This window comes from Cajanus cajan, chromosome 3 (genome assembly GCF_000230855.2).
Source record: "Cajanus cajan strain Asha chromosome 3, NIPB_CcT2T_4, whole genome shotgun sequence".
NCBI classification, from domain to species: Eukaryota; Viridiplantae; Streptophyta; class Magnoliopsida; order Fabales; family Fabaceae; genus Cajanus; species Cajanus cajan.
The window spans coordinates 78,761,067-78,768,171 of NC_138519.1; positions in this window are offsets into that span (position 1 = coordinate 78,761,067).

Sequence of the window (7,105 nt, forward strand, 5' to 3'; positions counted from 1 at the left end):
TACATAATTAATAATATTAAAGGGAAATTTTTGTTCATTGATATATTTAGGAAATATTGCATTATAACTTTAAATATTATATTAATTTTTTTTACTTTTTTGGGCGAATAAAATATATTTTGTGCGTCCTCGAACTAACATGTACTACTACTTCCAAAACGAATTGGACATTAGTATAACAAAGAAAACAATAATGTATGCATTGTACATGCAAGCTGGAATCAGTCATCAATTGTGTACAATTTGCAACAGAACAAGGGATTATTAAAACCCATTAATATTGTTAGAGGCCCATGATTTATTTTTTCCTGAGTGTCCAGCTAGCACAGGCATAATGTAATGATATACCCTGCAGGGTCCAAATATTATTGTGTCTCTGTGAGAATTAAGACAACAAAGCAGGTATATAATTCCAAATGCAACGTCCTAATCACCCTCTACCTTATCTCCAAACCCTTATTCACAACAAGAGAAATATGGGCAAGGGAATCTATAAATTTATGGGCAAGGGGATCTATAAATTTAACATAATTTTTTAGTAATAAATATATAATTTTATATTTATATATATATATATATTAAGTTTTTTTTACAAGATTCTATATTTTAAAAATATTAAATGATTTTTTCATTTTCAACATCTTAAAATTTATTTTTATATAAGTAATTCAACAATCATTTAACTATTTATTTCTCACATTAATTTTTTTATATATAAAAAAGGTATAATATAAACTTAGATAAATCATCAGTCCATAACTCTTAATTAAGTTTATTTAACTTAACTATAATTAACATTATATATATATATATAAATATAATATTTTTTAATTTACATCCATTTGTGTTTTTTAAAAAGGATAAGTTAGCAAGTTTCATCTATGTGTATTTTAGAAAATAAGCTTAAATATTTTCTTAGTTCATCAAATTTAGGATAAATTTATTTTTAATATCTCAAATTTAAATATGATATTTTTAGTTCCTATAATTTTAAATCTTATTATAATTCTTTATATCATCAATAACATATCTGAAATAAACAAATTAAAATAATTATACAATATAGATTGAATTTAATGTGATATTTTTAATAACAAAATATTGGTAAATAAATTTTATATGACATTATTTAACATATTTCATAAAAAAAATTTGAGTATAAGAACTAAAACAAAATTTTTAAAAATTATTAGATTAAAAATAATAATTTTAAATTTGATAAACAAAAAATAAATTTACATTAAATTTAAGAAACTAAAAACATATTTAAACCTAAAATATACTATACTTAAAACTTGCTCATATACTCTTTCTTAAAAAAAATGGATATACATTAACAAACTCCACAAATATTTGATAAATACTTATTTATTTTATAAAAAAAGAGTAAGTTGGCAAAAACTGACTCACCCCCACAATCAACAAAGTGTTGCACATATATGTGATATTTCAAAAGGAAATAGTACCACATTGCTTGGTCCACCTATATGTAGAGCCTTTATATATTAAAGTGTTCCTTAAGCTTCCAAAGAGGCAAGCAATGGATAGTGGGCTCGCGCACGTGAGAATGGGCCTTGTGAGCCCATTGTAGTTCAAATCTGTCGATTTGCCCCCCCTGCGCGTGCGATAATCATATCTGAAAATATTTTTATTTTTGATTACATTAGTTTTTCTTAAAATCAATTAAAGAAACCTTATCCGAATATGACCGTTTTTCCATTTCAAAATTCAAACTTCATTTTGTTTTGAAAAACCGATCAAATCTTATCACTAAAAATTCGGATCAGTTTCTTTAATTATACAGATTTATTATTTTAATTAATTCGGGTTAATTTCCTAAAACGGTCAGATCCTATTAGGGTTTCTGAGACTCTATACATACTGGACACGGCGTTTTTTAATTAACCTACCCGGATGCTTTTCTCTATCTCTCCCTCTGAGTTCTCAAAACCTCGACTTCCAGTTCTGCTCCTCATTACTGAGACGACCCTGTTGTATCCTGGGGGGCTTGCGCGTATACCGCGAATAAGTCCTTAAGGTCAGTGCTATCACACGCCTCAGGGGATTTTACTAACGTGGTTGTTCAGTGTTTCAGGCATCAGGTACATTCAGCTTGCGTCCGCCATTCTAAATTACAACAATCTTAAGGACTTATTATGGCTGACGCATCAAACAACGCTACCGCCAACGCTACTGTCGCCCCACCACCCGCGACCACGTATGCAAAGACCTTGCCTGATGTCTCCAAAATTGAAGTCTTTGCTGGCCAAAATTTTCGCCGATGGCAGGAACGCATCCACTCCATACTAGACATGCACGGTGTTGCTTACGCGCTTACTGTTCCCAAGCCAGATTCCTCGACTTCGGCATCCGCATCCAAATCAGATGACTGGTCTCAGGCCAACAAGGTTTGCCGTCATACTATTCTTAGTGCTTTATCTAACGATCTCTTTAAAGTGTACTGCTCATATAAGGAAGCCAAAGATATATGGGACTCAATGATAATGAAGTACACTGCCGAGGACTCTGTTAGACAACGCTTCATCATAGGTAACTATTACCGTTGGGAGATGACCGAAGAAAAAGACATTAAAGTGCAAATAAATGAATATCATAAATTATTGGAGGACCTCAAATCAGAAAATCTTTCTCTACCTGATGAATTCGTTTCCGAGCTGCTCATTGAAAAATTGCCAGAAAGTTGGACTGATTACAAGCAACACCTAAAGCATAGGCACAAACAAATGTCGCTCTCAGATCTTATCACCCACATCATAATTGAGGATGCAAACCGTAAGGAGTGTGCTGCAGCAAAGGCTAAATCATTGGCAGCAAAAGCAAACGTGGTACAAGTGCAAGAACAACCCAACAAAAAGAGGTATGATCAAAAGAAAAATAAGTACAATTCTAAGAACTCTTTCCCTCGTGCTACTAACCCTGTCTTTAAGAAAAAAGGCAATTGCTTTGTCTGTGGAAAGCCAGGTCACCATGCACCTCAGTGCCGTTTTCGAGCAACGAGAAACGACAACCCTCCTAAAGCTAAGGTTAACCTAGCTGAAGGGGATGATATTATTGCTGCGGTCGTTTCTCAGGTAAATATTGTGACCAATGTAAGCAAATGGGTGGTAGACTCTGGGGCTACTCGCCACATATGTGCAAATAGAAATGTCTTTTCATCTTACACTGCTGTGGAGGATGGAGAAGAGCAAGTCTACCTTGGTGATTCTAGGACCACTCCGGTTCTAGGAAAAGGCAAAGTTCTTATAAAGCTTACATCTGGTAAAACGCTGGCTTTAAACGATGTGCTGCATGTTCCTTCCATCAGAGTCAACTTGGTTTCTGTAGCACTGTTAGGCAAAGTGGGGGTTAAAGTATCATTTGAATCTGATAAAATTGTTATGACCAAGAATAATGTTTTTGTGGGAAAGGGTTATTGTGACCAAGGTCTTTTTGTACTTAATGTTTCTGAAATAACAAGTGAATCTGAATCTTCTTCTGCTTATATGATTGATTCTTATGGTATGTGGCATGCTAGATTAGGACATGTAAATTCCGCGTATGTTTTAAAATTGAAAAGACTAGGTATGATTAACATGCATGATGAACAAATTGGTAAATGTGAAATATGTGTTGAATCAAAGCTTATTAAGAAAACATGTCATTCTGTGTTTCGTGAATCTGAACCGCTTAGTTTAATTCATTCTGATCTTGCTGATTTAAAACAAACTATGTCTAGAGGTGGTAAAAACTATTTTGTGACTTTTATTGATGATTTTTCTAGATACACAAAAGTTTACTTGATTAAACATAAAGATGAGGCCTTTGACATGTTTTTATCCTATAAAGCGGAAGTTGAAAATCAATTGAATAAAAGAATTAAAAGGATTAGATCTGATAAGGGTGGTGAATATATGTTATTTGATGACTATTGTGAAAAGGAAGGTATAATTCATGAGGTAACCCCACCTTATTCACCTGAATCCAATGGAGTAGCCGAAAGGAAAAATAGAACCCTTAAAGAAATGATGAATGCTTTATTAAATAGTTCCTCTGCTCCTGATAATCTTTGGGGAGAAGCCTTATTAACTGCATGTTTTCTACAAAATAGGATACCTCATAGAAGAACTGGTAAAACACCCTATGAGTTATGGAAAGGTTATGTCCCTAACCTAAAGTATTTAAGAGTGTGGGGGTGCCTAGCTAAAGTTTTGTTACCTGATCCTAAGAAAAGGAAAATAGGGCCTAAAACTTCTGATTGCATGTTTATTGGTTATGCTGAACGTAGTGCTGCCTATAGGTTTCTTGTCCTTAAAAGTAGTGTGATTGATTGTAATACGATAGTAGAAACTAAGAATGCTGAATTTTTTGAGAACATCTTTCCTTTGAAGTCTAGTATCAACACTAGTTCTACTCAACCTTCACCTTTAGAGACCTCTAGTGAACATATGTTTGAGGACTTGAGGAGAAGTAAAAGACAAAGGAAAGAAACATCTTTTGGGAGTGATTTTTATACCTACCTAGTTGAGAATGATCCTATAAGTTTCTCAGAAGCTATTAGTTCTTCAGATGCAATATTTTGGAAAGAAGCTATTAGGATTGAAATTGATTCTATTAATGAAAACAATACATGGACTTTAGTAGACTTACCTAAAGGAGCAAAACCAATAGGTTGTAAGTGGATCTTTAAAAGAAAGTACAACCCTGATGGATCTATAGAAAAATATAAAGCTAGATTAGTAGCTAAGGGATTTACTCAAAAACAGGATATAGATTTCTTTGATACCTTTGCTCCTGTTGCCAGGATTTCCTCTATTCGAGTGTTAATCGCTTTAGCATCAATCCATAGGCTTGTGATACATCAAATGGATGTAAAAACCGCTTTCTTGAATGGTGAACTAGAAGAGGAAATTTATATGACTCAACCCGAAGGGTGTGAGGTCCCTGGTCAAGAGAATAAAGTGTGTAGACTCTTAAAATCCTTATATGGTTTAAAACAAGCACCAAAATAATGGCATGAGAAATTTGATCAAGTGTTGCTTAATGATGGGTTTAGTTCCAGTAGTGCTGATAAATGTGTGTACACCAAATCTATGAATGATGATTGTGTTATCATATGCTTATATGTGGATGACATGCTCATTTTTGGTACTTGTGATGATATAGTGTTTAAAACTAAATCTTTTCTTGCATCTAATTTTGATATGAAAGACATGGGTGAGGCAAGTGTAATCTTGGGAGTTAAAGTTGTAAGGAAGGGTGATAGTATTTTACTATCCCAAGGACATTATGTTGAAAGACTTCTTAAGAAGTTTGATTATTATGACTGTAAGTCTGTGACTACCCCTTATGACGTTAACTCTCAACTAAAACAAAATAAAGGAGATTCTCTTGCTCAATCTCAGTATGCCCAAATTATAGGGAGCTTACTGCATTTGATGAACTTTTCTAGACCTGACATTGCATATGCAGTAAGTAGACTGAGTAGATATACCCATTGTCCCAATCAAGATCATTGGGAAGCACTTGCGAGACTCATGAGATACTTGAGAGGTACCATGGATTATGGTATTGAGTATAGTGGATTTCCTGCTGTACTAGAAGGGTACAGTGATGCAAATTGGATCTCTGATTCAGATGAGACAAAATCCACTAGTGGCTATGTGTTTACACTTGGTGGTGGTGCGATTGCTTGGAGATCAGTCAGGCAATCTATTATTGCTAGATCAACCATGGAGTCAGAGTTTGTGGCTCTTGAAATGACTAGTACTGAGGCTGAGTGGTTGAGAAACTTCTTGGCAAACATTCCTCTAGGAATGAAACCAACCCCATCAGTGTCAATACATTGTGACAACCAGTCAGCAATAGCCATAGCTAAGAATAAATCGTACAATGGGAAGAATAGACATATACAATTGAGACATAATATAGTAAAGCAGCTGCTGAAGGATGGGACAATTTCCATCAATTATGTGAAGTCAGAAGGAAACTTGGCAGATCCTCTGACAAAACCCCTAGGGAGAAAAATGATTTATGAAACATCGAGAGGAATGGGACTAAAGCCAATTGAAAACAAACAAGTGATGGTAACCCAACCTTTGTGATTGGAGATCCCATGAATAGGGTTCATATGGGTAAGAACAAGTTACTTGTTAGTTCTGCTAGCACTAAAATTACATTTTTGTCCCTTCCTTAAATATGAGAAAGTGCTAGAGCTGCATTACTGAGAGGGTAAGTTTTATTGTCAAACTCTATGATGAGAAAGCTTGACACTTTATAAAACTTTTAATGATTTTCATATCCCTTATGGGTGGTGTATGATTTGCAGCATGCACTTGATGAAATCACCTATATGAGTGTCAAGTGGGGCCGCTTGCATGAGATCTTGGCAAGATCTCTAAAGCACTCATGAATACCGGGCACGCGCATGGCCTAGTAGCGCAAAACAGCGATAACGGCAGTGAATTGTGGGGGTGTAATATGATTGATAAAACCACTAATATACATCAAGTGCATTGGTTCATATAGCTTGCTACACCAATCTCACTGTATGTTAAGTATTATCAATCTAGGACTGGTTCATATAGCTTGCTACACCAAGTCCAATGTATTACAACCAATATGAGAACTCAGTTTTTTTTTTCTCTCTTTTAATGTAATTAAATTTAAAGTATTTCCTTTTCGAAATATGTGGGGGATTGTTGCACATATATGTGATATTTCAAAAGGAAATAGTCCCACATTGCTTGGTCCACCTATATGTAGAGCCTTTATATATTAAAGTGCTCCTTAAGCTTCCAAAGAGGCAAGCAATGGGTAGTGGGCTCGCGCACGTGAGAATGGGCCTTGTGAGCCCATTGTAGTTCAAATCTGTCGATTTGCCCCCCCCCCTGCGCGTGCGATAATCATATATGAAAATATTTTTATTTTTGATTACATTAGTTTTTCTTAAAATCAATTAAAGAAACCTTATCCAAATATGACCGTTTTTCCATTTCAAAATTCAAACTTCATTCTGTTTTGAAAAACCGATTAAATCTTATCACTAAAAATTCGGATCAGTTTCTTTAATTATACAGATTTATTATTTTAATTAATTCGGGTTAAT